The following is a 26,189-nucleotide window of genomic DNA, read 5'->3' as shown; positions in this document are numbered from 1 at the left end:
GCCAGGTTCCCTTTACAGAAGCACAATTATTAAACATGTTTGAAAGTTTCAGTAAAACTTGAAATAACATAAACATAACATGTTCATCTTTAATCTTCAAGATTTTCTTTGTGACAATAAGACATTCCTTTCCTGATAAAACATCAAAGAGGGACATTATACTTTCCTCTTCAGGAACTTTATACCTGCAAAAGAGAGAAAATTTCTAAATTAAGACTTTGAATAAAAATAATAATGCTCCAAGTTGGATCAAAAGGAAGAGGTAATAGCAGAGCCAGTCAAAAGTCTGAAAAGACCCCATGTTATATATTAGTTAAACAAAAGCAGTTGATATTTGTGTTTTTTTTTAGTTTGTGTGTATATAAAATGTGATGATGAAAAGTTAGGAACACATTTTATTAATGTATTCTGCAGGACCAAAAATTAGACTTTGCAGCAGATTAACTTAATGATGTACGACTATTAACCAGATTACTTAAAGGGAACCTGTCACCCCCCCCCCCCCAGTCGTTTCAAACTAAAAGAGCCACCTTGTGCAGCAGTAATGCTGCAATCTGACAAGGTGGCTCTTTTAGTTCTGGGTGCTGTAACTAGAGAAAAAATCCGCTTTTTAATTTGTCAGAAATACCTGGTCTTCAGTCCTGGAGGCCGGCATTTCCCCCCTGCTTCAGAGAGCACACAGCTGTCACTCACATCTTCTTGGCGCCGGGCGCCGCCTCCTCCTCACCGCTGTTTTCAAAATAGCCGGCGCCTGCGCTCTTTTCCCCTGCCTGGTACAGGCGCAGTGAGCGCTGGCCGTCTTTCCTCATATGCAGCCCTGCTGACTGCGCCTGCGCGGCCGCCCTGCCTGTGATTTCAGGCCCCGCAGTGACTTATGATTTTTCACATTGCGGGGCTGGGATTCACAAGCAGGGCGGCCGCGCAGGCGCAGTCAGCTGGGCTGCATATGAGGAAAGACGGGCAGCGCTCACTGCGCCTGCACCAGGCAGGGGAAAAGAGCGCAGGCGCTGGCTATTTTGAAAACAGCGGTGAGGAGGAGGCGGCGCCCGGCGCCAAGAAGATGTGAGTGACAGCTGTGTGGCGTCTAAAGCAGGGGGGAAACGCCGGCCTCCTTGACTGAAGACAAGGTATTTCTGACAAATTATAAAACAGATTATTTCCCTAGTTACAGCACCCAGAACTAAAAGAGCCACCTTGTCAGAATGCAGCATTACTGCTGCACAAAGTGGCTCTTTTAGTTTGAAACGACTGGGGGGGGTGACAGGTTCCCTTTAAATGGGTTTTCTAATGTATTCAAAATTTGGAACAAGTGTATAACGTTATTAAAGTAATGAAAGATACATTGTTTACATGATATAACCAACAACGTCTTATACTTCACATGTACAGCCTCATGGAATTAATGGTGCTATAAAAATAAATAATAATAATAATACTTAGTATTAAGGATAAGTGCACAAAATATCTTTTTTTAAGTGGATTCTGTCTGGTACCCACCTGATAAGGCACCAAAAATAATGCCAAAAATAATGACCATATGTACAACAATCTCAAAATGAATTACTCAGCATATTATCCATCTCCTGCAACTTTTTTTTAAGCCATGAAGCAGTTAAAAGATATTACCTGAGCATTCTTCATTTAAATGTCGCAACTATCTTATACAAAGGGTGAAATAAATTTTAAACCCGACATCAATTTTCTATGTAAATCTATTTATAACACTGCTATTGACATGAAACTCTCACCAGATGTTGATAACAACCCATCCAATTCACACAGGCAAAAAAAAAACATATCATAGATGTCCATAAATTAATTTAAGGGAAAAAGTATTGAACACATGAAAAAAGAGAGGTGCCAAAAACTATGGAAAGTCATGGCGCCAGCTGAAATCTATAAGTTTTTAGAAAGCAATCCTGCCACTCGCTAAAAAATAATATCAGCTGGTTCTATTGATGGCCTTTAAAACAGTGCCTCATTTACCGTGGTGCCACACAAGAAACATCTCATGATGGGTAAAACCAGTGAGCTGTGTCAACACTTTCACAACCTTATTGCTGAAAAACATACTGATGGCATTGGTTATAGAAGAATTTCTAAACCACTGACGGTTCCAATGTGCACTGTTGAGGTCTTAATCTGGAAGTCGAAAGAACATCATTTCACCATAAACCAGCCACGACCTGGTTCTCCCAGCAAGACTTCAGACTGAACATGGAAAAGAATTATCAGAAAAGTTGTCCAAAAGCAAAGGACCACCCATGAAGAACCTCAAAAAGACCTGTAATCAGCAGGTACAATTGTTTCAAAGAAAACTATAAATAATACTCTCAACCTCCATGGCCTGTATGCACGCTTACCATGCAAGACTCCATTGTTGAACAAAAAGCTTGTTCAAGCATATCTAAAGTTTGCTCAGCAATATTTACACAAGCCTGTGAAATACTGGGAAAATATAGTCTGGTAAGATAAGACCAAAATTGATATTCTTTAATGCCATAAATATTAACATACTATTTTTGGAGGCCAAAAGGCACAACTTATCACTCCAAAACACCATATCAACATTGAAGTTGGGACTTGGGAGCATCATGTGGTGGGGCAGTTTTTCAGAATACGGCATGTTGTGAACTGTGTTTCTGGGCTCCCTCTGGTGGTCACTAACGGTATTGTGTTAGGTATGTCTTGTTGCAGGCCTGAGCTCCAGCTGTGTCGTTAAGCAGCAGGTGTTTCCTATTTGAGTCTCCTCTGGACTCAGTCTCTTGCCTGGCATCATTGTATCCAGACCTATTTGATCTCCTCCGGATTCCTTTCAGTCTGCCTCATGCAAGAAAAGCTAAGTCTGTTTTGTACAATTTGGATCGTTTGCATTATTCAGTGTTTTTGTCCAGCTTGCTTTACATTTGATTTTTGACTCGCTGGAAGCTCTAGGGGGCTGATATTCTCCCTCCACACCGTCAGTCGGTGTGGGGGTTCTTGAATGTTCAGCGTGGATGTTTTGTAGGGTTTTCTGCTAACCGCATAGTCCACTATCTATTTTCTGCTATCTAGACTATTGGGCCTCACTTTGCTGAATCTAGTTCATCTCTACGTTTGTGTTTTCCTCTTGCCTCACTGTTATTATTTGTTGGGGGCTTTCTATATCTTTGGGGTTCAATTTCTCTGGAGGCAAGCGAGGTCTTATTTTTTCCCTCTAGGGGTAGTCAGTTCTCCGGCTGGCTCGAGACGTCTAGAACCAACGTAGGCACGTTCACCGGCTACTTTTAGTTGTTTGTGTCAGGATCAGGTATGCGGTTAGCCCAGTTTCCACCTCCCTAGAGCAGTATTTATATTTTTTCTATCTTGCCAGAATATCAGAGATCCTCTGCCATTGGGATCATAACAGAATGCCAGGCCAAAAAGAAAATGTTTAATGCATCGCAGAAGCGGGATTAAAAAGAAGTTCTGAGGTTTTTTTTTTTGTTTTGGTTTTTTTTTGCTGCAGTTTGCCTAGCTTCTTCCATCCCCTTTTTCTCTGAGTGGCTGAAACTCTGCTGCAGATATGAATGTCCAGACTCTGACTTCTAGTGTGGATCAGCTTGCTGCTAGGGTGCAAAGCATTCAGGATTTTGTTATCCATAGCCCTATGTCTGAACCAAAAATACCTATTCCTGAGCCGTTTTTTGGAGATAGATCTAAATTCCTGAATTTTAGGAATAATTGTAAATTGTTTCTGTCTCTGAAACCTCGTTCCTCTGGTGATTCCGCTCAGCAAGTTAAGATTGTTATTTCCTTCTTTCGCGGCGACCCTCAGGATTGGGCCTTCTCTCTGGCGCCAGGAGATCCTGCATTGGTGAATGTTGATGCGTTTTTTCTGGCACTTGGTTTGCTTTATGAGGAGCCTAATCTTGAAAATCAGGCTGAAAAAATGTTGCTGCTTATCTCTCAGGGTCAGGACGAAGCTGAGGTATATTGCCAAAAATTTCGGAAATGGTCCGTGCTTACTCAATGGAATGAGTGTGCACTGGCCGCAAATTTCAGAAATGGTCTTTCTGAAGCCATTAAAGATGTGATGGTGGGGTTTCCTATCCCTACAGGTCTAAATGATTCAATGGCTCTAGCCATTCAAATTGATCGACGTTTGCGGGAGCGCAAATCTGATAATCCTTTGGCGGTGCTGTCTGAACGGTCACCTGATTCTATGCAATGTGACAGAATTCTGACCAGAGCCGAGCGACAAAATCATAGACGTCAAAATGGGTTGTGTTTTTACTGTGGTGATTCAACACATGTTATCTCAGCATGCTCTAAACGTTTAAAAAAAAAAGTTAATCCTGTCGCCATTGGTACTTTTCAGCCTAAGTTTATTTTGTCTGTGACTTTAATTTGTTCATTATCTTCTTACTCAGTTATGGCTTTGGTGGATTCTGGTGCTGCTTTAAGTCTGATGGAATTGTCGTTTGCCAAGCACTGCGGTTTTGTCCTGGAGCCTTTGGAAAATCCTATTCCTCTTAGAGGAATTGATTCTACGCCATTGGCAGAGAATAAACCTCAGTATTGGACGCCGGTGACCATGTGCATGACTCCTGTACATCAGGAGGTGATTCGTTTTTTGGTACTGCATAAAATGCATGATGTTGTCGTTTTGGGTCTGCCATGGTTACAGGCCCATAATCCAGTTTTAGATTGGAAAGCTATGACTGTGTCTAGTTGGGGGTGTCAGGGGATTCATGGCGATTCTCCATTGGTGTCTATTGCTTCTTCTACTCCTTCTGAGATCCCTGAGTTTTTGTCAGACTTTCAGGATGTATTTAATGAGGCCAGGTCCAGTGCCCTTCCTCCTCATAGGGACTGTGATTGTGCTATAGATTTGATTCCTGGTAGTAAGTTTCCTAAGGGACAACTCTTTAATTTATCTGTGCCAGAGCATGCCGCGATGCGGAGTTATATAAAGGAGTCTTTGGAGAAGGGACATATTCGCCCATCCTCGTCCCCTCTTGGTGCGGGATTCTTTTTTGTGGGCAAGAAAGACGGGTCTCTGAGACCTTGTATTGATTATCGTCTTCTGAATAAGATCACTGTTAAATTTCAGTATCCTTTGCCATTGTTGTCTGATTTGTTTGCTCGGATTAAGGGATCCAGTTGGTTCACCAAGATAGATCTTCGTGGTGCGTATAACCTTGTGCGCATAAAGCAGGGAGATGAATGGAAAACGGCATTTAATACGCCTGAGGGTCATTTTGAGTACCTGGTGATGCCTTTCGGATTATCTAATGCTCCTTCTGTGTTTCAGTCCTTCATGCATGACATCTTCCGGAAATATCTGGATAAATTTATGATTATTTATCTGGATGATATTTTGGTTTTTTCTGATGATTAGGAGTCCCATGTGAACCAGGTCAGGATGGTGTTTCAGGTTTTCCGGAGAATGCTCTATTTGTGAAGGGCTCAAAATGTATCTTTGGGGTACAGAAGGTTTCTTTTTTGGGTTTTATTTTTTCCCCTTCTACTGTGGAGATGGACCCAGTTAAGGTCCGTGCCATTCATGACTGGACTCAGCCCACGTCTGTTAAGAGCCTGCAGAAGTTCTTGGGCTTTGCTAATTTTTACCGTTGTTTTATCGCTAATTTCTCCAGTGTGGTTAAACCTTTGACGGATATGACCAAGAAGGGTTCTGATGTTGTGAATTGGTCTCCTGCGGCCGTGGAGGCCTTTCGGGAGCTGAAGCGTCGGTTTACTTCAGCGCCAGTCTTGTGCCAGCCGGATGTCTCTCTTCCCTTCCAGGTTGAAGTTGATGCTTCTGAAATTGGTGCAGGGGCTGTTTTGTCACAAAAAAGTTCTGATGGCTCCGTGATGAAGCCATGCGCCTTCTTTTCAAGGAAATTTTCGCCTGCTGAGCGGAACTACGATGTTGGTAATCGGGAGTTGCTGGCCATGAAGTGGGCATTTGAGGAGTGGCGACATTGGCTCGAGGGAGCTAGACATCATGTGGTGGTCTTGACTGATCATAAAAATCTGATTTACCTCGAGTCTGCCAAGCGCCTGAATCCTAGACAGGCCCGTTGGTCGTTGTTTTTCTCCCGTTTTGACTTTGTGGTCTCGTACCTGCCTGGTTTCGAAGAACGTGAAGGCTGATGCACTTTCTAGGAGTTTTGTGCCTGATTCTCCGGGAGTCTCTGAGCCGGCTGGTATTCTCAGAGAGGGAGTAATTTTGTCTGCCATTTCCCCAGATTTGCGACGAGGGCTGCAAAAACTTCAGGCTGATAGGCCTGATCGTTGTCCACCAGAGAGATTGTTTGTCCCTGATGGATGGACCAACAGAGTTATTTCTGAGGTTCATTCTTCGGTGTTGGCGGGACATCCTGGGATTTTTGGTACCAGAGATATGGTGGCCAGGTCCTTTTGGTGGCCTTCCTTGTTGCGGGATGTGCGTTCTTTTGTGCAGTCCTGTGGGATTTGTGCTCGGGCTAAGCCTTGCTGTTCTCGTGCCAGCGGGTTGCTTTTGCCCTTGCCTATCCCAAAGAGGCCTTGAATGCACATTTCCATGGATTTAATTTCGGATCTTCCGGTGTCTCGGAAGATGTCTGTCATCTGGGTGGTGTGCGATCGTTTTTCTAAAATGGTCCATTTGGTGCCCTTGCCTAAGTTGCCTTCCTCCTCTGATTTGGTTCCTTTGTTCTTTCAGAATGTGGTTCGTTTGCATGGCATCCCTGAGAATATTGTATCTGACAGAGGATCCCAGTTTGTGTCCAGATTCTGGCGATCCTTTTGTGCTAAGATGGGTATTGATTTGTCTTTTTCGTCGGCTTTTCATCCTCAGACTAATGGCCAGACCGAGCGAACTAATCAGACGTTAGAGACTTATTTGAGATGTTTTGTTTCTGCTGATCAGGACGACTGGGTTACCTTTTTGCCACTGGCCGAGTTTGCCCTTAATAATCGGGATTGTTCTGCCACCTTGGTTTCACCCTTTTTCTGCAACTCTGGTTTTCATCCTCGTTTCTCCTCGGGTCAGGTTGAACCTTCTGACTGTCCTGGGGTTGATTCTGTGGTGGATAGGTTGCAGCGGATTTGGAACCATGTGGTGGACAATTTGAAATTGTCACAAGAGAAGGCCCAGCGGTTTGCCAACCGCCGCCGCGGTGTGGGTCCCCGACTTCGTGTTGGGGATTTGGTTTGGTTGTCTTCTCGGCATGTTCCTTTGAAAGTCTCCTCTCCTAAGTTCAAGCCTCGCTTTATCGGTCCTTATAAGATTTTGGAAATCCTTAACCCGGTGTCTTTTCGCTTGGATCTTCCAGTGTCTTTTGCTATTCATAATGTGTTCCATAGGTCCTTGTTGCGGCGGTACGTGGTGCCTATGGTTCCTGCTGTTGAGCCTCCTGCCCCGGTTTTGGTTGAGGGCGAGTTGGAGTACGTGGTGGAGAAGATTCTGGATTCTCTTATCTCTAGACGGAAACTCCAGTATTTAGTTAAGTGGAAAGGCTATGGTCAGGAGGATAATTCCTGGGTTGTCGCCTCTGATGTTCATGCGGCTGATTTGGTTCATGCCTTTCACGCTGCTCATCCTGATCGCCCTGGGGGTCTTGGTGAGGGTTCGGTGACCCCTCCTCAAGGGGGGGGTACTGTTGTGAACTGTGTTTCTGGGCTCCCTCTGGTGGTCACTAACGGTATTGTGTTAGGTATGTCTTGTTGCAGGCCTGAGCTCCAGCTGTGTCGTTAAGCAGCGGGTGTTTCCTATTTGAGTCTCCTCTGGACTCAGTCTCTTGCCTGGCATTGTTGTATCCAGACCTATTTGGTCTCCTCCGGATTCCTTTCAGTCTGCCTCATGCAAGAAAAGCTAAGTCTGTTTTGTACAATTTGGATCGTTTGCATTATTCAGTGTTTTTGTCCAGCTTGCTTTACATTTGATTTTTGACTCGCTGGAAGCTCTAGGGGGCTGATATTCTCCCTCCACACCGTCAGTCAGTGTGGGGGTTCTTGAATGTTCAGCATGGATGTTTTGTAGGGTTTTCTGCTAACCGCATAGTCCACTATCTATTTTCTGCTATCTAGACTATTGGGCCTCACTTTGCTGAATCTAGTTCATCTCTACGTTTGTGTTTTCCTCTTGCCTCACCGTTATTATTTGTTGGGGGCTTTCTATATCTTTGGGGTTCAATTTCTCTGGAGGCAAGCGAGGTCTTATTTTTTCCCTCTAGGGGTAGTCAGTTCTCCGGCTGTCTCGAGACATCTAGAACCAACGTAGGCACGTTCACCGGCTACTTTTAGTTGTTTGTGTCAGGATCAGGTATGCGGTTAGCCCAGTTTCCACCTCCCTAGAGCAGTATTTATATTTTTTCTATCTTGCTGGAATATCAGAGATCCTCTGCCATTGGGATCATAACAACGGCACTGGTAAAATGCATATCATTGAAGGAAGCATGAATGAACTAATACACTGAGAAAATCTAGATAAAAATCTTCTGCTATCTACCAGGGTGATGAAGATGAAACAAAATGTCGGCAGAGCCTCCGCAGCATTGGAGACACCCGCAGCACTGCCGGACACCCCTGCAGAACCCCCCAGACATCCGCAGCACCACCAGACTCCCCCTCCTCCCAGCCTGCGGCCTGCAGCAACAGTACCAGTAAGGTATTATAAGACGCACCCACATTTTCCCAAAAAATATTTTGGGAAAAAGTGCATCATATAATCCGAAAAATACGGGACTTGCAATCATATGGTTGCTCTCTCCCAGCGCTGGCACAAGAATCCTCATAGCATACAGTCCAATTTGTATACTTCTTTAAATTGTAATGTTGTTTTCATTCTGTTTTTGTACATCTTGAGGCTTTTGGCTGGTTGCCCATGGAAATATTGAATCCTCTATCTGTTTATCTGTCTTCTCTCTCTCTCCTCACTCTTTCTCAGTCTTCTCTCTCTCTCTCTTTTCTCTCTCTGTCATCTTTCTGTCACATCTCTCTCTTCTCTGTAAGTTTGGTATTGGCTTAATTGGACTGACGAGAAGTACTGAAGGGCAAAAGGATAACAATGTTTTGAACTTTTGACTTTCAGGCTTCATATCTCACCATCCACTACACCATCATTTTATAGACAATCATCTTGGCTATCTTATGCAAAAATTTGACTTGCAACTTTTTACAATATGAATAGTTATGCGGATTGTTATGTCACTGCATTGTTACTGTTTTGCTCCTAAAAATCTAAAATTTTTATTTTTATTATTTTGTATTTTGTAAAGCCAATTTTGACTTTCAACACTGCCTGAATCCTTCTGGGCTTGTTCTCGATAAGATTCAAGAATGTCTCAACCAAAATCTGATCCCAGGTCTCTTCTACATGTTCCCAAAGTTGGTACATACTGGTCAACTCACTTAGGTATGTACCCAGTTTTTTCTTCAACTCTACCCACAAGTGTTCAATTGGGTTGAGGTTTGGGGACTGTGCGAGTCAACACAGCAACTCTACTCCATTGTCACTGAACCATTTATTCACCAATCTCAACATATGCTTCGGGTCATTATCCTGCTGGAACACCATGTTTTCCATTTCATACCCATAATACTCTAGTGTACAAATTAACGTGTCTTGTAGGATGCACACATATAGAGCAACATTGAGACAACCTTTGATCCTGATCAAGTATACAATACTTTTGCTGTGAAACAACCCCATATCATCAAGCATCCCCCACCGAACTTCACAGTTCCTTCAATTTCTCCATTCATTAGCCCCTTTTTCCCGTGTTTCTGCCAAATCCATTTGTACCCATCAGAGCCTAGTCTATTGACTTTCATCTCATCGCTTCAAATCACCTGCTTTCATTCTTCTATTTTCCACTTTTCCTCCTTTTTTTGCAAACTCAAGCCAACACTTCTTTTGACAATACTAAAGTCGAGGCTTCTTCACCTTTTTTCTGTCCATCATTTCAGACTTGTGCAACCTGTGTCACACGAAGCTTGCATGGACATCTGTGATCTCACTATTATGAAGCATATGAGCCACCTCCACTGCCATGTTTACTGCACTAGAACTGATATTTCATATGAAGAAACGACTTGTTGACTTCGATATTCTGTCTACCTCTTGGCTTTTGAATGGATGGACAGACTTAATATCTTATTCTTCTAACTATCATGGCATTCGCATGATGCAGTTTGGCAATTTTCTTGGCCGAGAGACTACTATCAATGAGCTGGGTGATGCCATTTCTTTTTTCTTAGGAAATCTTGTTCATGGCTGCTTCTTTAGGAGCTACAGATTTTTGTAACTTAGTCTTCAAATAATTTTAAATACAATGTGATATTGAACAAACAGCAAGAAAGCGCAATATTGTACACAGCACTCAGGGGAATTATATAACCCTACAAACTCCAATAACTTCCATAATGATAACACTGATACACAGTGATTTTGGTACCCACAATGTCTGAACAGTTTTATATTAAGTTCATGGTGCTGATTAAGAATATGACTTTGGTTTTTGCCAGAATGGCTATAGTTTCTGAGATATTTAATAGTTTATTAACTACAGTTGAATTCTGGCTTGAAAAAGTGTCTGTTATAGCATTGTAAGCCTACAAATTGAAAAGCAAGATAATTGTATGTGATATTTCATTACCTAATACATTGTTTAAGAATCAAAAGACAGATCAAAAGGCCAAAGCTACTGCATTTGTTATCATACACAAGACGCATTGGAGAAATGCATTATTTTCATGGATGAATTATCTCAAAAACTAGAACCAGTTCAGCAAAATTAATGGGATTTTTTAATTTAGCACCCTCAAAATATCCTAAATCCAATCAAAAATCCTTGGCACCTGAAAAGTAAACTGTTTTAGCCTTGTGTAATTAATGTATATATAGGTTGTCTAATTTAAAAAAAATATGTATATTCATCAATGTACCGTATATACTCGAGTATAAGCTGCCCCGAGTATAAGCCGAGACCCCTAATTCTGCCACAAAAAAACTGGGAAAACTTAATGACTCGAGTATAAGCCTAGGGTGGAAAATGCAGCAGCTACTGGTAAATGTCAAAAATAAAAATAGATACCAATAACAGTAAAATTAATTGAGACATCAGTAGGTTAAGTGTTTTTGAATATACATATTGAATCAGGAGCCCCATATAATGCTCCATACAGTTCATGATGGGCCCCATAAGATGCTCCATACAAAATACGCCCAATACAGTCTATGATGCGCCCCATAAGATGCTCCATAGACACATTTGCCTCGTATAATGCTGCACAAATGCTGATTATGGCCCCACAAGATGCTCCATAGAAATATTTGCCCCATATAATGCTCCACAAATGCTGAATATGGCACCATAAGATGCTCCATAGACTATTATGCCCCATATACTGTTGCTGCGATTAAAAAAAAAATGACATACTCACCTCTCGTCGCTCAGGTCTCCGGCACTTGCTATAGTCACTTGTCCCTCGTTCCACCACCGGGCGCCGCTGTGTCTTCCGCGTCCTCTGCACTGACTGAGGGCGTCGTGGACACTAATTGCGTCATCGCGCCCTCTGTCTTAATTGTCACTGCAGAGGATGCAGAAGACACAGCGGCACCGACGGTGGAATGGGGGACAGGTGAATATCTGCACTGCCCCCGTTATACTCACCTGCTCCTGGCGCGGTCCCTGCACATCCCTGGTTCTCCGAGCGCTGACAGCTTCTTCCTGTGTTTAGCGGTCACATGGTACCGCTCATTACAGTAATTAATATGCGGCTCCACCCCTGTGGGATGAGCGGGACCATGTGACCGCTCAATACAGGAAGAAGCTGTCAGCGCCCGAAGAACCAGGGACATGTAGGGACCACGCCACGAGCAGGTGAGTATGATTAGACAGCTGCCGCTGCCCCTCACCTGCCGACCCCTGGGAATGACTTGAGTATAAGCCGAGAGGGGCAATTTCAGCTTAAAATAATGGGCTGAAATTCTCGGCTTATACTCGAGTATATATGGTACTCATACTGTAAATAATAAAAGTAAGTAGTTTAATGTATTAACATGTTATCATTATTGCAAGTTCACAGGTGCCCCAATCTTTCCATATAATGTTTGGTCTATAGTCCAGCAACTCTATTTCTTACCCTGTTCTCCACACAAGAGAGATCTTCCTGTGTGCTCATGTGGTCAATGCTGTATTTGAAGGGGGCTGATCGTATTTTACAATTTTCAAAGCTAGCCTTGTTCTAAGTCTACGCATTGACTATGACAGAGGAGGAGGCTGCCTTAGCTATACAGTACAAATAAGCAGTCAAACACCCCAGTTAGTCAGTAGCAGTAGTGTTGAGCATTCCGATACCGCAAGTATCGGATATCGGCCGATATTTGCGGTATCGGAATTCCGATACCGAGTTCCGATATTTTTGCGATATCGGGAATCGGGATCGGAATGCATTTTCATGTGTAAAATAAAGAATAAAAATAAAAAATAGGGATATACTCACCCTCTGACGTGCCCTGGTTGTAACCGCTGCAACCGGCAGCCTCCGTTCCTAAGAATGAGCGAGTGAAGGACCTGCAATGACGTCACGGTCTTGTGATTGGTCGCGTGAGCGGTCACATGAGTGGTCACGCTACCAATCACAAGCCGCCACGTCATCGAAGGTCCTTCACTCGCTCATTCTAAGGAATGGAGGCTGCCGGTTAACACCGCTAGGTCCAGGGTCCGCCGGAGGGGTGAGTATATCCATATTTTTTATTTTTATTCTTTATTTTTTACATGAATATGGATCCCAGGGCCTGAAGGAGAGTTTCCTCTCCTTCAGACCCTGGGAACCATCCAGGATAGCTTCCGATACTTGTGTCCCATTGACTTGTATTGGTATCGGGTATCGGTATCGGCGATATCTGATATTTTCCGGATATCGGCCGATACTATCCGATACCGATACTTTCAAGTATCGGAAGGTATCGCTCAACACTAAGTAGCAGTGATGAGGGCTGACACATAAAACACTGTCATGTGAAACACAGGCTTGATGTGAAGATGCTGAATCTAAGAAAAGAGCAAATACAGTGGACTGCTATGGTATTTACCCCCTTGGCATTTTTCGTGTTTTGCAACCTCACAGTTTTTTCTTTGAGGGCTTGCATTACTGTAGTTCATGTAGCGAGCATGCCTTCAACTGTGAACATTTGAGTTATATTTTTATTTTAAAGCAAACAACAAATAGAACAAATTAACTGAAAACTTCAATGTGCATAATTATACACCCCCTAAAGTCAGTATTTTGGAAAGCCTCCCGTTGTGGCAATTACAGCTGCAAGATGCTTTAGATAAATTTCTACGAACAAAACTGCTGAAGCTCCTTCAAGTTGGTTTCCTCTGGTGAACAGCAATTTACAAATCTGACCACAGATTCTCATTTCAGTTAAGGTCTGGGCTCTAACTAGGGCACTACAAAACATTCACATGTTTCCCTTAACCCCTTAACGACCGCCAATACGCCTTTTAACGGCGACAGTTAAGGGTACTTAAACCACAGCGCCGTTAATTAACGGTGCTGTGGAAAAAGTGAATAGCGCCCCCCAGAGTCGGATTTTCTCTGGGGTCTTGGTTACCGGGGGTAACCGAGACCCCAGAGAACATGATTCGGGTTTTTTTACTTACCCTCGGGTTGCGATCGCCGGTAATTAACCGTTTACCGGCGATCGCAAAAAAAAAACGCGATTTCCCATTTAATTTCTCTGTCCTCCGATGTGATCGCACATCAGAGGACAGAGAAATGGGGTCCCCGATAGCCCCCCGATACTCACCTGTCTCCACCAGTGCTCCTCGTGGCTTCCGATGGGCGCCACCATCTTCTTCTGGCCAAAAAATGGTGGGCGCATGCGCAATGCGCCCGCCGGCCGGCACCCAGAAGATCTTTGGGATCTCAGCTGCCGGGGGTAGCCAAGACCCCAAAGAACATGATCGGGGTCGGTTTTTACCGACCCCTCTTTTGCGATCGCCGGTAATTAACTGTTTACCGGCGACCGCAAAAAAAAAAAAACGCGATGTGTAATTCTCTGTCCTCTGATGTGATTGCAGATCAGAGGACAGAGAAATAGGGGGATTCGGGGACCCTCTTATACTCACCGGTGTCCCTGGGTCCTCCTGTGTCCCCTCCTGGCCGCCGGCTTCTTCCTTCAGTAATAAAATGGCGGGCGCATGTGCAGTGCGCCCGCCATGATCTGCCGGCCGGCAGCTAGAGGAGTTGGGGCTAAATTTAGGGTTAGGGTTAGGGTTGGGGCTAAATTTAGGGTTAGGGTTGGGGCTAAATTTAGGGTTAGGGTTGGGGCTAAATTTAGGTTTAGGGTTAGGGTTGGGGCTAAATTTAGGGTTAGGGCTAGGGTTAGGGTTGGGGCTAAAGTTAGGGCTAGGGTTAGGGTTGGGGCTAAATTTAGGGTTGGGGTGGGGCTAAAGTTAGGGCTAGGGTTGGGGCTAAAGTTAGGACTAGGGTTGCGGCTAAAGTTAGGGTTAGAGTTGGGATTAGGGTTAGGGTTTGGATTATGGTTGGCATTAGGGTTACGTTTGGGATTAGGGTTAAGGTTTGGGATTGGGGTTAAGGTTAGGGTTGAGATTAGGGTTAGGGGTGTATTGGGATTAGGGTTAGGGTTGAGGTTAGGGTTGAGATTAGGATTAGGGGTGTGTTGGATTTAGGGTTCTGATTAGGGTTATGGTTGTTTTGGGGTTAGGGTTGTGATTATCGTTAGGGTTGTGATTAGGATTATGGATCGGGTTGGGATTAGGGTTAGGGGTGCATTGGGGTTAGGGTTGGAGTTAGAATTGGGGGGTTTCCACTGTTTAGGTACATCAGGGGGTCTCTAAACACCACAGCCAATTGTGCGCTCAAAAAGTCAATTGGTGCTCCCTCCTTTCTGAGCTCTGCCGTGCACCCAAACAGTGGTTTACCCCCACATATGGGGCATCAGCGTACTCGGGATAAATTGGACAACAACTTTTGGGGTCCAATTTCTCCTGTTAGCATTGTGAAAATAAAAACTTGGGGGCTAAAAAAGCTTTTTTGTGGAAAAAAAAATATTTTTTATTTTCACGACTCTGCATAATAAACTTCTGTGAAGCACTTCGGCATTCAAAGTTCTCACCACACCTAGATAAGTTCCTTGGGGGGTCTAGTTTCCAAAATGGGGTCACTTGTGGGGAGTTTCTACTGTTTAGGTACATCAGGGGCTCTGCAAACGCAACATAACACCCGCAGACCATTCTATCAAAGTCTGCATTCCAAAACGGCGCTCCTTCCCTTCCGAGCTCTGCCATGCGCCCAGTGGTTTACCCCCACATATGGGGTATCAGCCTACTCAGCATAAATTGCACAATAAATTTTGGGGTCCAATTTCTCCTGTTACCCTTGTGAAAGTAAACATTTGGGGTGAAAAGATCTTTTTTGTGGAAAAAATATGATTTTTTTTATTTCCATGGCTCTACATTATAAACTTCTGTGAAGCAGTTTGGGGTTCATAGTGCTCACCACACATCTAGATAAGCTCTTTGGGAGGTCTAGTTTCCAAAATGGGGTCACTTGGGGGGGTTTCTACTGTTTAGGTACATCAGGAGCTCTGCAAATGCAACATGACGCCCGCAGACCATCCCATCAAAGTCTGCATTCCAAGCGACGCTCCTTCCCTTCCGAGCCCTGATGGGTGCCCAAACAGTGCCCCCCCACATATGGGGTATCAGCATTCTTGGGGTCCAATGTCTCCTGTTACCCTTGAGAAAATAAAAAATTGCAGGCTAAAAAATCATTTTTGAGGGGAAAAAAGGATTTTTTATTTTCACGGCTCTACGTTATAAATTTCTGTGAAGCACTTGGGGGTTTAAAGTGCTCAACACACATCTAGATAAGTTCTTTAAGGGGTCTAGTTTCCAAAATGGCATCACTTGTGGGGGGTTTCTATTGTTTAGGCACATCAGGGGCTCTCCAAACGCGACATGGTGTTCGATCTCAATTCCAGCCAATTCTACATTGAAAAAGTAAAATGGCACTCCTTCTCTTCCAAGCTCTGCAGTGCACCCAAACAGTGGTTTACCCCCACATATGGGGTATCGATGTACTCAGGAGAAATTGCAGAACAACTTTTGTGGTCTAATTTCTCCTTATACCCTTTTCAAAATAAAAATTTTGGGGCAAAAATGATCATTTTTGTAGAAAAAATGCGATTTTTTTTATTTTCACGGGTCTACGTTATAAACTTCCGTGAAGCTCCTGGGGGTTTAAAGTGCTCACCACACATCTAGATAAGTTCGATAAGGGGTTTAGTTTCCAAAATGTTGTCACTTGTGGGGGGTTTCCACTGTTTAGGCACATCAGGGGCTCTCCAAACACGACATGGCATCCGATCTCAATTCCAGCCAATTCTACATTGAAAAAGTAAAATGGCACTCCTTCTCTTCCAAGCTCTGCCGTGCGCCCAAACAGTGGTTTACCCCCACATATGGAGTATTGGCGCATTCAGGAGAAATTGCACAACAAAACTTATGGTTAAATTTCTGTTTTTACACTTGTGAACATAAAAAAAAATGGTTCTGAAGTAAAATGTTTGCAAAAAAAAGTTAAATGTTCATTTTTTCCTTCCACATTGTTTCAGTTCCTGTGAAGCACATAAAGGGTTAATAAACTTCTTGAATGTGGTTTTGAGCACCTTGAGGGGTGCAGTTTTTAGAATGGTGTCACACTTGGTTATTTTCTATCATATAGACCCCTCAAAATGACTTCAAATGTGATGTGGTCCCTAAAAATAAGTGGTGTTGTAAAAATGAGAAATTGCTGGTCAACTTTTAACCCTTATAACTCCCTAACAAAAAAAAAAAAAAATCCAAAATTTTGCTGATGTAAAGAAGACATGTTGGAAATGTTATTTATTAACAATTTTTTGTGACATATCTCTGATTTAAGGGCATAAAAATACAAAGTTTGAAAATTGCAAAATTTAATTTTTTTTTACCATATTTCCATTTTTTTCATAAATAATCGCAAGTAATATCGAAGAAATGTTACCACTAACATGAAGTACAATATGTCTTGAAGAAACAGTCTCAGAATCAGCAGGATCTGTTAAAGCGTTCCAGAGTTATAACCTCATAAAGTGACAGTGGTCAGAATTGTAAAAATTGGCTGTCACGGGAGACCTAGGTAGGAAAGAGCTGATAACCCGGGCCCCTGCGATTTCCTTCAGACTAGGGAAACCCTGACTGACACTCTCCCAGAGTTTACACTGATGGTGTGCATGTCTGGGCATCCACCCTCGCCCTATCTCCTGTTTCAACCCTAGGCTGAAACCACCCCCCCCCCCCACCAGTGAAGAGACCACACTCCAATACCCACAGTTAGCACAGACAAGGATAACGGAAAAATAAGCACCATGCCGCAGTCACTCAGGGATACACTATGAATGTAAAGGGCAAAACAGATACAAATATGGGAAGGAGAAAATAAGACAAAGGGAAATACACCACCAGCAACGATACTCCAACTACTTAGCTCACCACTCCAGACCGAGATAACCACGCACAAGACAGAAGCTATAATCGGCGACGCCCAATGTTCAGGAGAACTATTTAAAGGCAGTGTGCATGGCCCAGCTTCCAATCCGAGCACCAGGTAAATTAACCCCGGACCAGCTAGATAAAATCTAGCCGACGCCAATGAGCGCATAGTGGACAAAAGCGGAATTACCGCTGTCTGTCGGACGACCTGGTCTGAACAGCATCCGACATGACAGTACCCCGCCTTCTACGAGGGACCCCAGGGCCCTCACGGCTTATAGGACCCGGCTTATCCGGATGGCATCGGTGAAACAACATGACCAGCCGATCCACATGAACGTCTGAGGCTGGTACCCAGGACCTCTCCTCAGGCCCATAACCACACCAGTGTACCAAGTACTGTAAAGTACGGCGCACTACACGAGAGTCAACCACCTTGGAGACTTCAAATTCCAAATTACCATCCACCAAGACTGGAGAAGGCATTGGTGTCGCGTCCACAAGACCCACAACCTTCTTTAACAATGATCTGTTGAACACGTTGTGTATGTTATATACCGTAGGAAGCTCCAACCGGTACGCTACTGGGTTAATGACAGCGGCGACCCTAAATGGACCAATAAACCGTGGACCCAATTTAAGGGATGGTATTTTGAGTCTTATGTTTTTTGTGGATAACCACACCCAGTCATCCACACTCAGGTCCGGACCTGGCACACGCCTACTGTCAGCCACATGTTTGTACCTAGCACCCACACTCAACAGGCGCTGTTTAACTCTCCTCCAGACTGATGATAATTGTGCTCCTAACTGGTCTTCCTCCGTGACGCCGGAAGAGCCCCCCTGACTCAAAGTACAAAATTGAGGATGAAGCCCGTAAACATAAAAAAAATAGAGACTCCCCAGATGACTCCTGACGGTGATTATTGATGGCAAACTCAGCCAAAGGAAGGAACTTCGACCACTCCTCCTGGTTATCCGAAACAAAGCAGCGTAAGTACTGTTCCAAATTTTGGTTCATACGCTCAGTCTGACCATTTGACTGAGGATGAAACCCCAAAGAATGAGACAACTTGATCCCCAGCCGTGAACAAAATGCTTTGCAAAATTTTGCCACAAACTGAGACCCCCTATCAGAAACGATGTCAGACGGAACCCCATGAAGTCTGACCACCTCCTGCACAAATACCTGAGCCAGAGTCTTATGTTGTGAATTCTGTTCTTGGGCTCCCTCCGGTGGTTATAAGTGGTAGCGCTGCTGTCTGTCCTTCACAGCAGTTATCAGGTGTGTCCACTCTGGACTGGGCTATTTAGTCTGGCCTCACCCTTTGGTCAGTGCCAGTTGTCCATTGTATTCTGGAGGATTCACATCCCTTCATGGTTTCTCCTGCTTCCTGGTCTTTCTACCAAGATAAGTTCTGCTGGTTGCAGCCCACATGTTGTGGGCCTCATTGTTCAGTGCATTTCATGTTTTTTCTTGTCCAGCTTAATCTGTGTAAGGATTTATGCAGTCAAGCTGGAATCTCTGGAGAGGCAGATATACCCTCCATATCTTTAGTTAGATGTGGAGATTTTTGTATTCTCTGTGGTGGATATTTCCTAGCATTTTAATACTGACCGCATAGTTCTCTGTCCTATCTTTCCTATTTTGCTAGATTGGCCTCCTTTTCTAAATCCTGTTTTCAGCCTGTGTATGTTTTTTCCTCTCCTCTCACAGTCAATATTTGTGGGGGGCTGCCTATCCTTTGGGAATTTTCTCTGAGGCGAGATAGTTTTCCCTTTTCTATCTATAGGGTTAATTAGTCCTCCGGCTGTGTCGAGGTGTCTTGGATCAGTAGGTACATCCCACGGCTACTTCTAGTTGCGGTGTTAAGTTCAGGGTCCGCGGTCAGTATAGATACTACCTTCTCCAGGGTACGTCCAATGCTGCTCCTGGGCCACCAGATCATAACAGCGTTAGGCAACGAAGGCAAAGACACAAAGTGCAACATTTTTGAGAACCGATCAACAATCGCCAAAATGACCATGTTCCCAGCTGAGGAGAGCAAGTCAGTGATAAAATCCATGGAGATTTCCGTCCATGGCTCACTAGGTACCTCGAGAGGAAGTAGAGTGCCAACAGGACGGGAGCAGGGCGTCTTAGTCCTAGCGCACGTGGTGCAAGCTGACACGTATGAGACCACGTCCAGTCGGATCTTGGGCCACCAAAACCGACGTGACACCAACTCCAAGGTACCCCTAACCCCTGGATGGCCAGCCAGGACAGCATCATGATGCTCCGCCAAAACCTTTAAGCGGAGATGAAGCGGTACAAAAGTTTTGTTAATGGGAAGCTCTGGTGGTACCTCCTCCTGGGCCTCGGCAATCTCAGACTCAACCTCGGTAGTGAGAGTCGAAACCACAACACCCTTTTGGAGGATGGGTACTGGATCTTCCCGAGGCTCTCCCCCCGGAAAACACCTGGACAAAGCATCCGCCTTAGTGTTTTTAGAACCAGGTCCGTAAGTGACAACAAAGTTGAACCGCGTGAAAAACAATGCCCAGCAAGCCTGCCTGGGAGACAGACGCTTGGCAGACTCCAAATAAAGCAAATTCTTATGGTCGGTAATAACAGTAACCTGATGAACTGACCCCTCCAAGAAGTGTCGCCATTCCTCAAAGGCCAATTTGATTGCCAACAACTCTCTGTTGCCGATATCGTAGTTACGTTCGGCGGGCGACAGTTTCTTGGAAAAATAGGCGCATGGACTCAAACCACTCAAGGATGAGCCTTGTGACAGCACCGCCCCCACACCAACCTCAGACGCATCGACTTCTACAGCAAAAGGTTTCAATACATCTGGCTGCACAAGAATGGGAGCTGAAACAAACCTGTTCTTAAGAGATTCAAATGCGCACACAGCAGCCTCAGGCCAAACGGAGAAATTGGTACCCCTTTTAGTCATGTCAGTTAGCGGTTTAGCAATGATAGAAAAATCCTTGATAAACTTCCTATAGTAGTTAGAAAACCCAAGGAACCGCTGAAGTGCTTTTAGGTTATCAGGCCGTTCCCAATGCAACACCGCTTGCACCTTAGCGGCGTCCATTTTGAAACCAGAAGCAGACACAATATAGCCCAAGAAAGGCAACTCCTGTACCGAAAATACTAATTTCTCCAGTTTTGCATATAGCTTATTCTCTCTGAGAAGCTGTAACACCTGCCTGACATGATCTAAATGAGTATCACGGTCGCAAGAATATATGAGGATGTCATCTAGGTACACAATAACGAATTTCCCCAAAACATGCGAGAACACATCATTTATGAAATGTTGAAACACTGCAGGTGCGTTTGTCAACCCAAATGGCATCACCAAATTTTCAAAATGACCCTCAGGGGTATTAAAAGCCGTCTTCCACTCATCACCTTGACGGACTCTTATGAGGTCAAGCTTGGTAAACCACTTAGCACCTGCCACCTGGTTGAACAAATCCGGTATCAATGGCATAGGGTATGGATCACGAACCGTAATCTGGTTTAACTCCATGAAATCCAGACACGGCGGTAGTCCACCATCTTTCTTCTTAACGAAGAAGAAACCTGCTGCCACTGGTGAGGATGAAGGCCTGATGTGCCCTTTACTCAAACTTTCAGCAATGTAATCCTTTAGCACTTGTCTCTCCGGACCGGAGATGTTAAACATCCTTGCTTTAGGCAATTTGGCCCCTGGTTTAAACCTGATAGTACAGTCATAGGAGCGATGTGGTGGCAACTCTGAACAATCCTTCTCAGAGAACACATCCACAAAATCCACAAGTGACTCAGGAACGCTTGAAGTCACAGCAGAAACACATGTGGCCAAGCAATTCTCCTGACAGAAATCACTCCACTGAATTATGTCCTGAGTTTTCCAGTCAATAACCGGGTTGTGTGTAGACAACCATGGAAAACCCAGAACCAATTGTGCCGGAAGACTCTTGAGCACCTTACATGTAACCTGCTCGAAATGAAGAACCCCAATGTGGAGTTTAACCTCAGCCACAAACTCAGTAAACTCCCCCTGTGGGAGAGAAGCAGAATTGATGGTGACCACGCGGATAGGATGAGGCAGTTTTTCGATCCTAAAACCAGCAGTGCGTGCAAACTCCTCATCAATGAGATTTGTGGCAGAACCGCTATCCACAAAAACAGTGATTGGCAGCTCTCTGCCAGCGACAACAACTTTGGCAGGGAGCATGCACTGAGAAACCATCATGGAGGATATACATAAGCTCAGATTGGACTCCTCCACACCCTCTGAGCTTAGAAGTTTTCCGCTGTTGCGGTTTTCTTTGACAGCAGAGGACAGATATTAATAAAATGACCAGTTTTACCGCAGTAAAAACAGGCTCCCTGCTTCCTGAGTACAGGGGCTCGATGCTTAACATGTGATACCCCTGCGATTTGCATAGGTTCCGTGGGCTCACCTGCAGCAACCTCACGTGAACCTAAACCTTCTCCTACAGGTGGCGTCTCATGATCCCCCTGACGCAAACGGCGATCAATGCAGACAACAAGACTCATAGCGGAATCTAGTGAAGCAGGAGTCTCGTACATCAGGAGGGCTTTTTTAACCCTATCAGAAACTCCATGAATAAAGTGACTCCGCAGCACGGGATCATTCCACTGAGTGTCGACCGCCCAGCGGTGAAATTCAGAACAGTAATCCTCTGCAACACGCTCCCCCTGGCGAATAGTGCGTATCTTAGATTCTGCTAGAGCCATTCTGTCAGGATCATCGTAAATGTTTCCAAGAACAGAAAAAAAACTCTCCACTGAGTTAAATGCAGCAGAATCAGATGGCAAAGAAAATGCCATGCTTGGGGATCCCCGCTTAATAATGACAACACCAGGCCCACACGCTGAGCCTCATTACCGGAGGAGATCGGGCGCATACGGAAATACAGTTTGCAAGCTTCATGAAAAGAAACAAATTTACTGCGTTCCCCAGCACACTTTTCAGGCAAAGGAAACTTAGGCTCAGCAATTTTACCTGTAACTCCGGCTTGCACATTAGATACTGCTAGTCCCCTTTGCTGCACTGCCCCCCTCAACTCAGTGACCTGTAGGGACAGCGCCTCCAACTGGCAGGTTATGGAAATCATGGGATCCATGGAAATAATGTTGGCCAATTATAATGTCATGGGAGACCTAGGTAGGAAAGAGCTGATAACCCGGGCCCCTGCGATTTCCCTCAGACTAGGGAAACCCTGACTGACCCTCTCCCAGAGTTTACACTGATGGTGTGCATGTCTGGGCCTCAACCCTCGCCCTATCTCCTGTTTCAACCCTAGGCTGAAACCACCACCCCCCCACCAGTGAAGAGACCACACTCCAATACCCACAGTTAGCACAGACAAGGATAACGGAAAAATAAGCACCACGCCGCAGTCACTCAGGAACACACTATAAATGCAAAAGGCAAAACAAATACAAATATGGGAAGGAGAAAATAAGACAAAGGGAAATACACCACCAGCAACCATACTCCAACTACTTAGCTCACCACTCCAGACCGAGATAACCACGCACAAGACAGAAGCTATAATCGGCGACGCCCAATGTTCAGGAGAACTATTTAAAGGCAGTGGGCATGGCCCAGCTTCCAATCCGAGCACCAGGTAAATTAACCCCGGACCAGCTAGGTAAAATCTAGCTGACGCCAATGAGCGCATAGTGGACAAAAGCGGAATTACCGCTGTCTGTCGGACGACCTGGTCTGAACAGCGTCCAACATGACATTGGCTCGGTCATTAAGTATCAAATTGGCTCTGTCACTAAGGGGTTAAACCATTCGAATGTTGTTTTAGCAATATGCTTTTGGTCATTGTCTTGTTGGAAGGTTAACCTCCATCCTAGTCTCAAATCACTGACAGACTAAAACAGATTTTTCTCAAGACTATCCCTGTATTTTGCACTCTCCATTTTCCCCTTGAATCAAACTATTTTCCCTGTCCCTGCTGCCGAAAAACATCCTCACAACATGATGCTACCACCACCATGTTTCACTGTTGGGTTGGTGGTCTGGAGGCAATGAGCTATGTTGGTGTGGTCTTAGTGGCCAAAAAGTTAAATTTTGACCTTACCTGACCATATCACCTTCCTCCATACATTTGGGGAGTTTTCCATATGTATTTTGGCAAACTGAAACCGGGCCTTACAATTTTTGTTTGTAAGTGAAGTATTTTTTCCGCCTACTCTTCTAAAAAGGTCACCTCTATGGAGTGTACTGCTTACTGTGGTCGTATGCAGAGATGAGCGAATTTGTTCGGAAAACATTCGCCAATCTTAAATTCGACAAGAATGTAGTTCATTCAGATTTGTATTCAGATTCCTGAGCATTTTTCCTAAAAATCTGCAAAAGTTGACTAAAGTTCAGTAAATGGCTGAATTCACTAAGGGCTCTTTCAGACATCAGTGTTTACAGTAGCTGCACAGGCCGCAAAACGTCCCCGATACATGCACACTGATGACACATAGATAACATCCCTGTGTCATCAGTGTGACACGTACCAGCGCCTGGGAATCAGCAGTACTGTTGACGCTGTTCCCCAATGCCAGGTGCTGAAGTGAAGACAGCTTACATCATGGTACCCTGCTCACGCTGCTATCAAGGCCAGCAGGGGACAATGTCGAGAGTTGTATCCAACTGTTAACAGCAAGAGCAAAGAGCAGGTGGCAACTGATGGGAGTATTCATCACCCGACGGTTGCACTTTAAATAAATGTAAAAAATGACATGCGGTTTCTTAGTATTTTTGATAACCAGTCAGGCAAAACTGACAACTGCGAAAAGCAACCCTCAGCTGTCAGCTTCAGCAACGCTGGTTATTAAGAATAGAGATGTCTTCACATCGTATTTTTTAATATTTAACCCCTTACCAACCTCCACCGTACTATTACAGCGGAGGTCGGTACCCCCGCTTTGATGCGGGCTGCGGTGGTGAGCCCGCATCAAAGCCAGAACATGTCAGCTGTTTTCAACAGCTGACATGTGCCTGCAATAGCGGCGTCTGGAATCGTGATCCAATCGCCGCTATTAACTAGTTAAATGCCGCTTTTAACTACCGCTTCCGGCCATAAGGCCGGAAAGGAGCACTGTTGTGATTCGGTTCGTGGGCTCCCCCGGTGGTCTCTTGTGGTACTGGTGTCCTGCAAGCTTTGCCTTCTCAGTTCACCTGTTCCTATCAGGATGTGGGAGTATCCTATTTAACCTTGCTCCTCAGTCATTCTAATGCTGGCCATCAATGTATCCAGAGTGATTCTGTTGCATGTTCCTGCTCCCAGTTTTCTGCTCAGCTAAGTTGGACACTTTAGTCCTTAAGTCTATTTTTGTATGTTTTGTCCAGTTTGCACTTATGTGAATCTCTGCAGCTGGAAGCTCTTGTTGGGCTGAAATTACCACTCCAGTGGCATGAGTTGTCACATGAGTTAAGGTAATTTCAGGATGGTGTTTTGAAGGGTTTTGCAGCTGACCGCGAAGTCCTCTGTTGTATCTTTCTGCTATTTAGTTAGCGGGCCTCTCTGTGCTAAATCTGCTTTCATACTACGTGTGTCTTTTCATCTGCTCTCACCGTTATTATATGTGGGGGGCTGCTATCTCCTGTGGGGACATTCTCTGGAGGCAAGCCAGGACTGTGTTTTCTTCTACCAGGGGTAGTTAGTTCTCCGGCTGGCGCGCGGCATCTAGAGACAACGCAGGAATGCCCCCTGGCTACTTCTAGTGTGGTGTGTAGGTTTAGCATCGCGGTCAGCTCTAGTTTCCATCACCCGAGAGCTTGTCCGTTTATTCTATGCTTCTGATGTTTCCTTGCCATTGGAAACCATAACAGTATGGCCAGCCTGATGTTTCTCTTCCTTTTCAGGTGGAAGTTGATGCTTCCGAGATCGGAGCGGGGGCGGTTTTGTCGCAGAAAAGTTCGGATTGTTCAGTGATGAGACCTTGTGCATTCTTTTCTCGAAAATTTTCGCCCACCGAGCGAAATTATGACGTCGGTAATCGGGAGCTTTTGGCGATGAAGTGGGCATTCGAGGAGTGGCGTCATTGGCTTGAGGGTGCTAAACATCAGGTGGTGGTCTTGACTGATCACAAAAATTTGATTTATCTTGAGTCGGCCAGACGTCTGAGTCCTAGACAGGCGCGCTGGTCGTTGTTTTTCTCCCGGTTTAATTTTGTGGTTTCGTATCTGCCAGGTACTAAGAATGTGAAGGCGGATGCCCTTTCTAGGAGTTTTGAACCTGATTCCCCTGGTGATTCTAAACCTACGGGTATACTTAAGGATGGGGTGATATTGTCTGCTGTCTTCCCAGACCTGCGACGTGCTTTACAAGAGTTTCAGGCGGATCGGCCTGATCGTTGTCCGCCTGGTAGATTGTTTGTGCCGGATGAGTGGACCAATAGAGTCATCTCGGAGGTTCATTCTTCTGCATTGGCAGGTCATCCGGGAATTTTTGGTACCAGAGATTTGGTGGCTAGGTCCTTCTGGTGGCCTTCCCTGTCTCGGGACGTGCGTACTTTTGTGCAGTCTTGCGATGTTTGTGCTCGGGCCAAGCCTTGTTGTTCTCGGGCTAGTGGGTTGTTGTTGCCCTTGCCTGTTCCTAAGAGGCCTTGGACACACATCTCTATGGATTTTATTTCTGATCTCCCTGTTTCTCAGAAGATGTCCGTCATTTGGG

This window comes from Ranitomeya variabilis, chromosome 8 (assembly GCF_051348905.1).
Source record: "Ranitomeya variabilis isolate aRanVar5 chromosome 8, aRanVar5.hap1, whole genome shotgun sequence".
Taxonomy (NCBI): Eukaryota; Metazoa; Chordata; class Amphibia; order Anura; family Dendrobatidae; genus Ranitomeya; species Ranitomeya variabilis.
This window is presented reverse-complemented; position numbering follows the sequence as displayed.